The sequence below is a fragment of the Saimiri boliviensis genome, chromosome 2 (assembly GCF_048565385.1).
Source record: "Saimiri boliviensis isolate mSaiBol1 chromosome 2, mSaiBol1.pri, whole genome shotgun sequence".
In the NCBI taxonomy this organism is placed as follows: Eukaryota; Metazoa; Chordata; class Mammalia; order Primates; family Cebidae; genus Saimiri; species Saimiri boliviensis.
In genome coordinates this window covers 222,120,874-222,133,934 of record NC_133450.1, presented here as the reverse complement: position 1 = coordinate 222,133,934, position 13,061 = coordinate 222,120,874, and the positions used below count along the sequence as shown (strand labels likewise).

Below are 13,061 nucleotides of genomic sequence, written 5' to 3'. Positions count from 1 at the left end.
ACGCCCCCCTGATCTTGTATATTTAATAGAGATGGGGTTTCACCATGTCGGTCAGGCTGGTCTCGAACTCCTGACCTCAGGTGATTCACCCGCCCTGGCCTCCCAAAGTTCTGGGATTACCGGCGTGAGCCACCACGCCCTGTCCTCACTTTAGATGACGAAACTGAGGCCCAGAGGCAGCGATGGCCGGCCCAGGCCGTAGTCCCAGGCCTACGCATACTGGTCATGAGCTGTGTGATCCAGGCAAGTGATGTCCTGGTCTTCATTTTCCCATCTGCAAAATGAAGTGATAACGGTAAACTGCTCCATTTGTGATAAAGACTCAGAGAGAGAATCCCCAGCCCAGGGGGGCCTGGGGTTTACAGCCGAGACACCCACAGCGCATGCGGAGAGGAGGCCAGCACACGCAGCCGCCTATAACCTTGGTATCCTCCAATCTCCCTCCCCAAAGCCCCTTCCCTTTCCCTACCTCTTACTGGGCCCGTTCTCTCTATACCTGGTCTTTTTGTTGGGACAGCAAATATATTCGGGGTTCCTCTAAGGAACCAGGATCCTGCTCAGCCTGGTGAAACTTCCAAGGGGATACCTGCCCAGAATCCTCCGTGTGGAAAATCATGCCCCAACAGGACAGGAAGACGCGGGGCAGGCGCCAGGCCTCCACACGCCCCAGCAGAAGAAGGGGCTGAGTTCCTCCCAGCCTCCTTGGCGATCACCCCTGCGGGCGGCTCCAGACGTCACCATGGTCTACTTGGTGAGGGTCCCCTGGGTGTCACTGCACCCTTCCAGGCAGTAGAATTTCTAGAAAGGTTCCTTCCACCTGGGGCGCCACCACCTTGGTGACCCGCCACCAACTCTGCCATGTGAAACATCTTACAGCCCTCATGCTGAGCCAAGGACTCACTCTCTGAATCCTCATCACAAGTGGTGAAGTTGGCTGTCACTGTCGCATTTGGCAGACAGAAGGAAACTGAGTTCTATGGAGTCACCTGCCAGGATCACACAGCTCATGAGCAGTATGGGTAGGCCGGGGACACAGGCGCTTTGGGGCTCACCACCAGGTGTTCAGGTGTCACCACTAGGCCTCCCAGCCAGAGATCCCTGCCACTGCCCCGGCCTGGAAACACGACACCTCTCCCCCAGCAGGGAGACTCCAGCCAAACCAGGAATTCCCCACGCTCACCCTGACCCTCGTCTTGTTAACGTACTTAAACCTCAAACTGTACATGAAATAAAGATTTCATCTCATCTATTTATCATTTGTTTATCACGGGCATGTATCCATCCTGTTTCCTCTCTGCTCAAATCTTCTCCACCTGGGTTCACTCAGGTTACTGATCTTGTCTCAACTTTCATAAGGCACAGCCACGTGTGCGCTGCAGCCAACATCACAGAAACAATCTCACTTCATGCATTTCATAGGCATGAGTGGCCTGAGGCGAAAATATTAGTGGAACCTGCTGTGTGGGGCCGGGGGTGGCGCAGCACCCTGAGGCCCAAGAGGTACCTGGTGCAGAGTGAGCACGCAGGAAGGGAGGCTGGGGTATTACCACCGTTGTTCCCCAGGGCTCCATGCGGCTGATAAAATTCCTGGTCTCTTCCTCGTCTCTTCATATCACAGGTTAACAGGTTCACCTCCCGACGTTGCTCATGTCTACATAATGGTAAGAAAAAAGCGACTGTGGGCTGGGCGCGGTGGCTCAAGCCTGTAATCCCAGCACTTTGGGAGGCCGAGGTGGGTGGATCACGAGGTCAAGAGATCGAGACCATCCTGGTCAACATGGTGAAACCCCGTCCCTACTAAAAATACAAAACATTAGCTGGGCATGGTGGCACGTGCCTGTAATCCCAGCTACTCAGGAGGCTGAGGCAGGAGAATTGCCTGAACCCAGGAGGTGGAGGTTGCGGTGAGCAGAGATCGCACCATTGCACTCCAGCCTGGGTAACAAGAGTGAAACTCCATCTCAAAAAAAAAAAAAACAAGAAAAAAGCGACTGTGTGAATGAGGCAAGTTATCTGTCCTTGGACTGAAGTGATGGTTCCTAGGGCAGCTGGCCTCTAGATGGTCTCCAAATGATCCCGCCTCCTGGCACGCACACCTTTCCACAGTGAATCAGGCTGGCCTGCATAACCAATCGGATATGACGGCATGTGCGGTCCAAGGCTGGGTCATAAAAGGTACTGCAGCTTCGGTCTCACTCTCTTGCATCACTCACTCTGAGAAGCCAGCTGCCATATTGTGGGGAAACTCAAGCAGCCTGATGAAGTCCACATGGCATGGAGCTGAAGGCTTTTTGTCAGCTACATGAATGAGCTATTTAGGAAAGAGATCCTCTGTCTTCAGTCAAACCAGATGACTGCAGCTGCAGCTGACATCTTGATGGCAACCTTAAGAGAGACCAGCCAGCTAAGCCACCTCTGAATTCCAGTCTCACAGAAGCTGAGATACTAAAATGCCTGTTTTGAGACACTAACTTTGGGATAATGTGTACTCCACGGTGTGTAACGAAAAAGAAACAGAGAGACCTCTCAGTTATGAGAGCCTTCCAGGGACTCTGTTCCCAAAATGTGTTCCTCGGAATGCCGATCCCAGGCTTTGTTCTGGAAAACCAAGGTCAGTCGAATGGAGGCAGACGGTGGATTCTAGTCTCCTGTTCAAGATTCCCATGCTCCTTGGCATATTAAAGTGGACTCCTCCAGGCGAGGAAGCTGTTCCCTTAATGTAGCCAGGTGTCCCCAAACTACGGCCCGGCCCCGCAGGCTGCATGCCGCCCCCTGAGGCCATTTATCTGGCCCCCCGCTGCACTTCAGGAAGGGGCACCTCTTTCATTGGTGGTCAGTGAGAGGAGCACAGTATGTGGCAGCCCTCCAACGGTCTGAGGGACAGTGAACTGGCCCCCTGTGTAAAACATTTGGGGATGCTTGATGTAGCACTTCTCAGGGACCTCTGACTGTGGAACTCTGGTGTCAGAGCCTCAGAGCGCGCTTTGGGACACACAGCCAAACTGTCATGGCAGCCGATTCCTTGAATACTTTAAATGATTGTGCCCAATATAAAACTAAAAGTAGGCCAGGACCGGTGTCACATGCCTGTAATCCCAGGTGCTTTGGGAGACTGAGGCAAGAGGATCGCTTGAAGCCAGCCTGGCTGGGCAACATGGCAAAACCACTTCTCTACCAAAAAAAAAAAAAACAAAAAACAAAAGCCAGGTATGGTGGCATGCACCTGTCACCCCAGCGACTCAGGGGGCTAAGGCGGGAGGACTGCTTGAGTCCAGGAGTTCAAGGTGCCTGGGTGACAAAGTGAGACCCTATCTCTCTAATTAAAGGCTACAGTGAGCTCAGATCATGCCACTGCACTCCAGATTGAATGACAAAAGGAGGCCCTGTCTCTAAATAAATAAATAAAAATAACCCCAAATACTCCCAGCCTAATATCTAGAACCTGGCCAGGCACAGTGACTCACGTCTGTAATCCCAGCACTTTGGGAGGCCTAGGCGGGAGAAACATTTGTGGTCAGGAGTTCGAGAGCAGCCCGGCCAACATGGTGAAACCTCATCTCTACCAAAAATGCAAAAATCAGCTGAGTATGGTGACACATGCCTGTAGTCCCAGCTACTCAGGAGGCTGAGGCAGGAGAATGGCTCGAACCTGGGAGGCAGAGGTTGCAGTGAGCCTAGATTGTGCCACTGCACTCCAGCCTGCGTGACAGAGCAAGACTCCGTCTCAAAAATACTAACAACGATAATATCCAGAGTCTGACCGATAGCATGAGACACAAGGACGAGATGGCTGCTCCACCAAGATGGGCCACTGTCCTCAGGCTCCTCTTCTGGCTGAGGGGTTGGTTTGCCCTGGGTACCTCTGGTCCCTCCCATCTTTTTTTTTTTTTTTTTTTGAGACAGAGTCTCACAGCGTCGCCGGGGCTGGAGTGCAGTGGTGCAATCTCAGCTCACTACCACCTCTGCCTCCTGGGTTCAAGCCATTCTCCTGCCTCAGCCTCCCAAGTAGATGGGATTACAAGTGCATGCCACCACGCCCAACTAATTTTTTTTTTTGTATTTTTGGTAGATACGGGATTTCACCATATTGGCCAGGCTGGTCTCGAACTCCTGACCTCGTGATCCACCCACCTCGGCCTCCTGAAGTGCTAGGATTACAGATGTAAGTCACCGCGCCCAGCCTCCTCCCATCTTATAATCAGTAGTGTTGGGCCAGGGTCTGGCCAGGGACCACAGCCAATTTGGGGAGCACTTGGGATTCAGACTTAGAATCCCAAACCCTAGCGCCAGCTCCCATCAGCTCTGCCGCGCAGGGACTTGAGGGCTGGGCTGCATGATTGAGCCCCACCCCTTCAGGGTTGCTGCACCCGGAACACCAAGGCCTCAGAGCCGGGTGTTTCTCGGTGGGAATGCAACCACAGTCATATAACACGAGCTGCTGGAAAATAGCATTTGATCTAGAAAAATTCATTTTACAAGCAGCTTTTTAAGAGCAGATCCACCCCCTTCAGTAAGGGAAGGCTGTGCTCAGAAAACCACATTCTTTCAGGTCCCTGGGGCTGCGTGGGGGTGGGAATAGAACTCTGTCTACATGCTAGAAGGCAGAGGTCTTTTCTTTTGTTAAAAACATAATTTTACCCGCATGTTGCTTCGTGTTTCCTGGCACACGCAGTCTGGGACACTCGGGTCTTTCGGGAGGCATCTCGGCAGACGCCAAGTGGCCTGCCCGCCTCCCTCCAGCCAGAGGCTCAGGCGTGGGCACGGAGGGTGAAGAGAATTCGTGGCACCCTTACTACAAAGAATGTGGTCCCGGCTGCCACAGCCTCTGTCTCACCGGGAGCCCCTGCCCAGGCCTGCTACCTCAGAACCTGCCTCTGAATGAGACCCCACAGCGGATCAAGGCACATTAAGGTTGGGGAGCACTTGGACGCACCCTGAGCACAGGGTGCCCTTGGCCTGCCTGCTAAGGGGTGACCACACCTGCCTCCCTCCCCCTCTTCGAGGGCAGAGGGGTTCCAGCAGAATTTCCCAGACCCATTTCTATGTTTGTTCTATACCACAACATCCCTCTCTCATCACAGAAATCCAGCAAGATGATCACTGCGTGACACAGTGGGAAGTCAGGAGAGCTGAAAGAGAGGTGACATTGACATGAAAGACACCTGGCCCTTACCGAGCAGGCCCAGCCCAGGAGGGAGGCCATGAGACCCAAGGGCTCAGACAGGGGACGTCATCTCCCCAAGGTCAGCCCACCAAATGGCAGTGTCAGGGGGAGCCCATAGCCACTGAGCTCTCCCTGGACCCCCCTGTTGCCCAAGGGAAGTGGGAGTGACCTCCGGAATGGTCAGAACTGCACCCGCATCCAACTGGCTTAGCCCAGCAGCTCCCAATTGGGGGTTCGGTGGAGCAAGCCTTCAAAGCTTCTCTGGTGCGGGGGCTGGCTCCATGCTATTTACAGCCTCTCTCACAGTCCCTGAGGCTCTCACAGTCACTGCACCTTTACTGCGGGCCAGGCCGCCCAGGCTTCCTCCACCACGTTCCTTTGCTTTGGGTGGGAGGGTAGCAGCTCACCGGGGCTGTTCAGTCTGCCGGGCGCTGCCGGGAGTTAACAGGCATCATCTCCGCCCTTCGCCAACCCAAAAATGCGAGGCTTCTATTACTTAACAAATGCAGTTTGCTTGCTGGGCAAACATGGGCCTTGGGGCAAATAACAGAAGGAGGGACTTTCCCAGTGTGAACAGGGAGAGGAATTAGTTGAGAAATTTGAGGTGCAGAAGGGAGGGCATTTGGATTATTTTTCAGTGGTGGCACCTGCTCTCTTATCTTTTTTTTTTTTTTTTTTTTTTTTTTGAGATGGGGTCTCACCCTGTCGCCCAGGCTGGAGTGCAATGGCACGATCTTGGCTCACTGCAAGCTCCACCTACCGGGTTCAAGCATTTCTCCTGCCCCAAGGTCCCAAGTAGCTGGGCTTACAGGCACCTGCCACCATGCCCGGCTAATTTTGCTTTGTTTTTGTATCTTTAGTAGAGACAGGGTTTTACCACATTGGCCAGGCTGGTCTCAAACTGGTCTCAAACCTCGTGATCCGCCTGCCTTGGCCTCCCGAAGTGCTGGGATTTACAGGCATGAGCCACCACGCCCAGCCCATCTTTTCTTTAAAATAAAGTCCATGCTTCTCCACTCCCACCCAGCCCTGCTGGCAACTGGGGCGGCCACAGGCTGCCCTGGGAGGCCCAGGATGGGAAGGAGCCCCTCATGCACGCATCCTGGGTCGTCACTAGACGCTCCTCGCCCCAGGGTCTCTTGCAAGCTGTCCTCGAGAACATGTGGGCTCTTGTTTGCAGGTTTGCCGGGGAGCCTGGCAGAATCCAGCTACAGGCACATTTGAATTTCTTGTAGAAACCTGCACCAAGGGTCGGGGTGCAGCCAGCCCAGAAGCATTCCAGGGAGTGGGGTCTCTGGGGGGCTTCCTCCCAAGCTGCTTCTCTGGCTCTCTCCCGGCAGACGTCTCCCCTCCCCGATCCCTCTCACTTCCACCCCGCAGCCACAGGAGGTTGGAGGCCTTGGAGATACTGGTCAGGAGAGTGCAGACGTTAAAGGTGAGAGCCGGAAGGACAGATGGACACAGCAGGTGCTGCTATCAACTGGCAACTGCAGCTCGAAGTCTATGGCCCAGACGCACTTCCTCCAACTGCCAGCAGCCTGGAGGAGGTGGGGTCCCCAGAGCCCACGACGACCGGACCGGAATGCATCTTCTCCATTCCGGACTGGAAGCGACCTCTGGGCACAGGCTTGCAGGGGAGGGACACAAGGGCTTCTTTTCTTTTTTTGAGACGGAGTCTCTTTGTCACCAGGCTGGAGTGCAGTGGCGCGAGCTCAGCTTACTGCAACCTGTCCCCCCTGGGTTCAAGCAATTCTCCTGCCTCATCCTCCCAAGGAGCTGGGATTACAGGCACACGTCCCCACACTCAGCTGATTTTTATATTTTTAGTAGAGACAGAGTTTCATCATGTGGGCAAGAATGGTCTGGATCTCTTGACCTCGTGATCTGCCCACCTCGGCCTCCCAAAGTGCTGGGATTACAGGTGTGAGCCACCACGCCCGGACACGGCCAAGGCCTTTTTTTTTCTTTTTTGACAGAATCTCGCTGCGTCACCCAGGCTGGAGTCCAGTGGCACAATCACGGCTCGCTGCAACCCTGACCTCCGGGGCTCCAGTGATCTTCCTACCTCAGCCTCCGAGGAGCTGGGACTACAGGTGCGCACCACCACGTCCCACTAATTGTCTGTGTTTTTGTAGAGACAGGGTCTCGCCATGCTGTCCAGGCTGGTCTCAAACTCTGGGCTCAAACAATCCTCCTGCCTCAGCCTCCCTAAGTGTTGGGATTACAGGTGCACGCCTGGCCCACAAGGGGCTTCTGAGACACGGTTTTTACGTGTCTGGTAGCTGGAGACTCAGGTCCAGAGGTCTCCAGGACCACGGACTAGGACATTCTTGGGAAGGGAAAACCAACTGGGTTTCAAATATGGCTCAAAAGGAGTCACTTCAAGATGTAAGAGATGCACCATCCATCCACCATGAAGGACCCGAACTCTGATGGGGACACATCGATAAGAGATTTTTTTTTTTTTTTTTTTTTTTTGGAGATGGAATCTCACTTTGTCACCCAGGCTAGAGTGCAGTGGTGCGTTCTCGGCTCACTGCAACCTCCACCTCCCAGGTTCAAGCAGTTCCCCTGCCTCAGCCTCCCAAGTAGCTGGGACTACAGGTGTGTGCCACCACACGCAGCTAATTTTTTGTATTTTTAGTAAAAGCGGGGTTTCACCATGTGAGCCAGGATGGTCTTGATCTCCTGACGTGATCTGCCCGCCTTGGCCTCCCAAAGAGCTGGGATTACAGGCAGGAGCCACTGAGCCTGGCCCAGGAGACTTTTTTTTGGAATGCAATATTTCTCTGTCGCCCAGGCTGGAGTGCAGCGGCGTGATCTCAGCTCAATGCAACCTCTGCCTCTCAGATTCAAGCTATTCTCCTACCTCAGCCTTCCGAATAGCTGGGATTACAGGCAGGCACCACCACACCCAGCTAATTTTTTGTATTTTTAGTAGAGACAGGGTTTCTCCATGTTGGCCAGGCTGGTCTTGAACTCCTGGCCTCAAGTGATCCACCCATCTTGGTCTCCCAAAGTGCTGGGGTTATAGGTGAGCCACAGTGCTCAAGAAGACTATTTTAAAGCAAGGTCTGTGGGGGTCTTTTCGGAGATTTTGTATGGAATGGATCAGTTCTGCAGACCTGGGTGGCCCCTCTTAGGCCCATGTGTTCAGTTTGTGGCTGTGTCCCCCTCTCCTGGGAGACGTGAGGGACTCCAGGACAGGGACCATGTGTAGTTCATGCTTGTTCCCAGAAAGCTCCCCCTGTGCCCGGCTGCCAGAACTCAAAGTCTGTCTGGGCTTGGCTCCCTGACCAAGCTGAGCCTTGACGAAGACCAGGACTCCCTCCTGCTCACAGGAACACCAGGGGCTCAGCTCACAGCTGGGCTCCCCAAGTTTCTCACTGTGGGACCTTCAGCCTGGCCCCTCAGCTCTCTGTGCCTCATCTTCCCCATCTGGGAAGTGGCAGTCCCAGTCCGCTGAACCCCCGGGGTGGAGGTGAGGGCGAACTGGGCAGTGAAGAGGCTGGCACCTCGCAGAGCACAGGCCTACCTGCCCACAAGTGGGGCTTCACTGGCTGGCGTGCCCCATGCAACGTTGGCACAAGGAAGGTGTTGGGACTGCCTGGTGTTCAGGCAGATGTTTTTAAACAATGTTTCTTAAAGAATAGGGATAACGACGGTGTGTTATTGGTGGGAAATGTGAGGGTTTGTTTTTGTATTCTTTTTTTTTTTTTGAAATGGAGTTTGACTCTTGTTGCCCAGGCTAGAGTGCAATGGCATGATTTCTGCTCACCACAACCTCCACCTCCCAGGTTCAAGGATTCTCCTGCCTCAGCCTCCTGAGTAGCTGGGATTACAGACATGTACCACCACGCCCAGCTAATTTTTTTTTTTTTAAAGTAGAGGAGGGGTTTCTCCATGTTGGCCAGGCTGGTCTCGAACTCCCGACCCCAGGTGATCCACCCACACCGACATCCCAAAGTGCTGGGACTACAGGCATGAGCCACCACACCCGGCCCTGTTTTGTTTTGTTTTTAAGGGAAAGCTTGACATTTCTCTTCCTTTTCCCATTCCCCAGCAGACCAACACCCACCAAGCTCCTGCTGCCTGGCCTAGCACTGTTCTGGGCGACCTATTAAGGAGCAGGAATTCAGGACATTTAGAAACCAACTTCTAAACGGTTCAGGGTAAAGAGAAAAGAGGTGACCTCCTGGGACCTTGCCCTCCTGCCTGAGCCCAGAATCCTAGCAGCCCTCATGCCCACGTCAGCTCCCCACACCCGGGGCTCTCCGAATCCAGACATGCTCATGGTCATTTGAGGAGACAGACTGATTGTGTTGCGATCTTGTACCTACAAAATGCATCAGTCTGTACATGGTCGGACATTCGCAGAGGACAAACAGAAACCAGCAAGCTCTAAAACCCACGTGCAGGGCATCTCGGGCGGTGAGTGATGGTAATATCTGACCAGATATTGAGCAAGACACTTTCCATCCAGGAGCCCAACCTGTCCCATTCCACAAGTGAGGAACCCAGGTCCAATGAGACTCCCAAGGTCACTCAGTGATAGGGCCAAGCTCTAACCCTGAGAGGGTCTGATTATAACCCCAGTCTCACCAAGAGACCTGCTGAAACCCCCCTGAACTAGGGGCCCCACAGAAGATAAGCAGCAGGCGTCAAATGCACATGTGAATTTCCCAAGCCCGTCATCACATAGTAAGGTGATCTCAGAGTGGGAATCAAATCGACAAAGATGGAAAATTTGAATCAGGTCACGCAAAACAGGGACATCCAAGTGACTCCAGCAGAATGCAACTTCCCTGAGACTGAGCTCACTCTGGCCAACTTTTGCCTGATTCCCAGATAAGCAAGGAGAAGGTTGGGGAGCACACAGAAGTTCAGAGGCCTCACTGGTTTTAGTACAAGGTCTGAGAATGGGTGGAGTGGGGAAGACTCAGGCTCTGAGGCTCTCTTGGGTTGTGACGTGGGAGTCAGAAATGGACTCTTGAGCCCGACAAATCTGATGTTTCTTCCAAGCAAGCCATGTGACCTCTCTGACCCTCAGTCTCTTCATCTGAAATGTGTCCAGCAAAGTTTTATTGACTAGCTGCTCCATTTGGGGTGCCAGGGACTCAGCAATGAATGGGAGAGACCAGATAGGAGCCCTCACCAAGCTCACTCCTATTGGGGGAGACGGTGAGTTTAGAGACAAGCAGATTCTGACATCAGCTGTAAGGAAATTATGCAGGGATGAAATAATCCCTTTCTCAGGTGGGGCTTAGAGCGGGCATCCGAGTCAAGGCTGAGTCCGGCGTGGACCCCAGGATGAGAGCTCAGTCGGCGGAGCCTGCTTTTGCCCGGCTGCAGTTCCATTACCATAACCTGGGTAAAACAGGGCTGCCTCGGGGGCCAGTCTCATCATGGTGTCACGCTCAAGAAAACACCAGGCTGACATCCCCAAATCATTGAAAAGCAGTTTAAATCTTCCCGAAATCTTTCAAAGCAACACCAAAGGGGAATTCCTTTGCATACCCCACACACACACACACACACACACACACACACACACACCCATACACACACAAACGTTTTCAAGCCTCTCTGCTGGAAGGTCTCATGGTAGTTGCCTGGGAACATCTACCTTCCCACTCCCTCCTTTTTATCCTTATCAGAGAGGCAGGAGCACTGGGCCTGGCCCCGGGAGACCAGGGACTGGGCTGTGTCCGGCCTCTGTCCTCCACAACTGTGGGCCCGTGTGTGCATCGAGTAATGACTCTGTGCCTCAGTTTCCTCATCTGCACATCATAGATAACACCTGCATCACCTGCCAAGGGGCCATTGTGGGAATTCTAAGAAATAATCCCCACGAAGTTCGTGAGAGAGGTAGGCACACAGCTGGACTACTGACGTGGGAGTGACTAATCAGTTTCTCTCTGCCTCCCTCACCCACCTGCCCTTTGCACCCCACCCCACTTAGGAGCTCTGGGCAGTGCCTCCCCTAGGTCACTATGGGTCTTTTAGGTCCCACCGCTCAGCAGCAGGTCCACCCACCATCCCAGACAGCACAGAGAAAAGGTCGGGACTGGACAGGCAGACCCGGGAACTTTCTTAGGACGGGACAACAGGGCCTGGGGTCACGCTTATCCCTGCCCTCTCGAAGGCTGCATTCTCTCTTAGGTAGCACACAAAGGGCAGCGTCCCCTGGGCATCGGCACTCTGAGGGCAGAGCCAAGTGTTCGTGCAGCACTTAGGGCCTGCTAATGTGCCAGGGAAACGTGGTTCCCCATCCACGAGGCTGCTGCTTGCTCCAAGCCGGGGTGGTCTGGCCAAGGTGGCTCTACCTGGCTGCCAGGGGCACAGGGCAGAGGATTCAGATGTCTCGCTTCCTGAGGGGCTCCAGGCCAGGCCCGGGCAGCACAGCTGTGAAGAGCCATGTGGTTTCTGCCCTCATGGAGCTCACAGCCTTCTGTGCAAAGCAGGCAATCTGGGCCTCAGCGTGGGGTGCAGAGCTGAGAGGGGGCGGAAGAGGACGGGCTGGGCACCAGAGAGGGCTTCCCAGAGGAAGAGGCAGTGAAGGGAAGGGCTTTAGTGGGAAGAAAAGGGGCTCCAGGCAGAGCCCACAGCCTGGGCAAAGGCCTGGAAGAAACAAAGCGCTGGGTTCAAGGAGCTGCAGGTGTCCTCGCCCACCTGCCCCCACAGGTGGGTTTATTGCTCAAGGCCACATACACCATCTCACATGGTCCCCATGGCCACCAGGAGAGGTCAGAGGGCGGGAACTCTTGCTCCCAGTTCACACTGGTACAGTTCCCAGGACTAGAACCCTGATTTCCTGACTCTTGGCTCAGGTGAAAGAATCCGCATGCAAGGCTGGGACCACAGGGGCCCTGGCGTTTGACCAGCAGTCAGGTGGGCCCAGTGTCCATCACCTCCCCGTAACAGATGAAGAAACCGAGGCGTAGAGAGGTCTCGGGGCCCTAGGACAAGCCTGAGGCGCCGAAACAGGCGGGGCAAGAAACAGAGCTGGGAACAGGGGTGACTTGGGGTGAAGGAAGGAGGGGAGTGAGGATGGGTTTTGGAATCCACACCCGGCGGGGGAAACACGAAGGAACGTGGGTGAGACAGGGTGAGACGGGGTGTGCCGGCCCCGGAGGAGCCCAGGGCCTCAGGCAGCGCCCTCCCTCCCTGCCTCCCAGATGAGACCCTAACTTCGCGGAAGACGACACCCCTCAGCTGGGCAGTGAGAAAGGCCACCGCCTCCTGGCCGCCCAATCAGAGACATTCCCAGTCTGATGGCGGAGGCCGCCAGGGCCAAGGGCTCCCAGGGCCTTCCCCGGGAGGCCCCGAGACCTGCCCCGGACCCAGAGGCTGCCCGCCCCCCGCCCGCCCCCAGCCTCATTAGCACCGACACCCGGGCGTCCTCCCCTCGGTTTCCGATGGCTCCAGAATTTAAAGGTTAAATCCTAACCTCGTCTCAGCAGTTTCTCCCGGCTTTGCCTACCCAGCGCCAGTTGCTGGTAATTATATGCATCTCCGAGCAGCCAATCAGCTGTCAGACTGACAGATACTGATCTTTTCGTTTTATTTTTAGCTCTGTGCTTCCCCCTCTAGTTGCAAAAAAAAATTCTGTTTGTTCTGTGTGTTGCTGCCTCGCTCCCAGCCCTGCAGCCGGCTCTCATCTCCGCCAGCCGGGCGGGAGCAGGAGCCGCCGGGGCTGGAGCCTGCGGTCCCCGCCAGAAAGCGGGGAACAGAACGTGCCCCCCGCCCCGAGCTGCGGACCTCCCTGCCCAGCGCGGCCCCCGGGGCTGCCGTGGGGACAGGAGGCGGCCGGGGCGCTGCGAGCACCTTGGATGCAAACACCCGAGGAACTGGGCTCGGCTTTGGGGGCCACGCCTGGGAGAAAGCAAGTCTGCGC

General features: G+C 54.9%; 1 pseudogene; it reads right to left on the bottom strand.

Annotated features, from left to right (window-relative positions):
• Positions 1-1,646: 1,646 nt before the first annotated feature.
• Positions 1,647-12,537, bottom strand: LOC141583787 (putative uncharacterized protein encoded by LINC02913; annotated as a pseudogene).
• Positions 12,538-13,061: the final 524 nt, after the last annotated feature.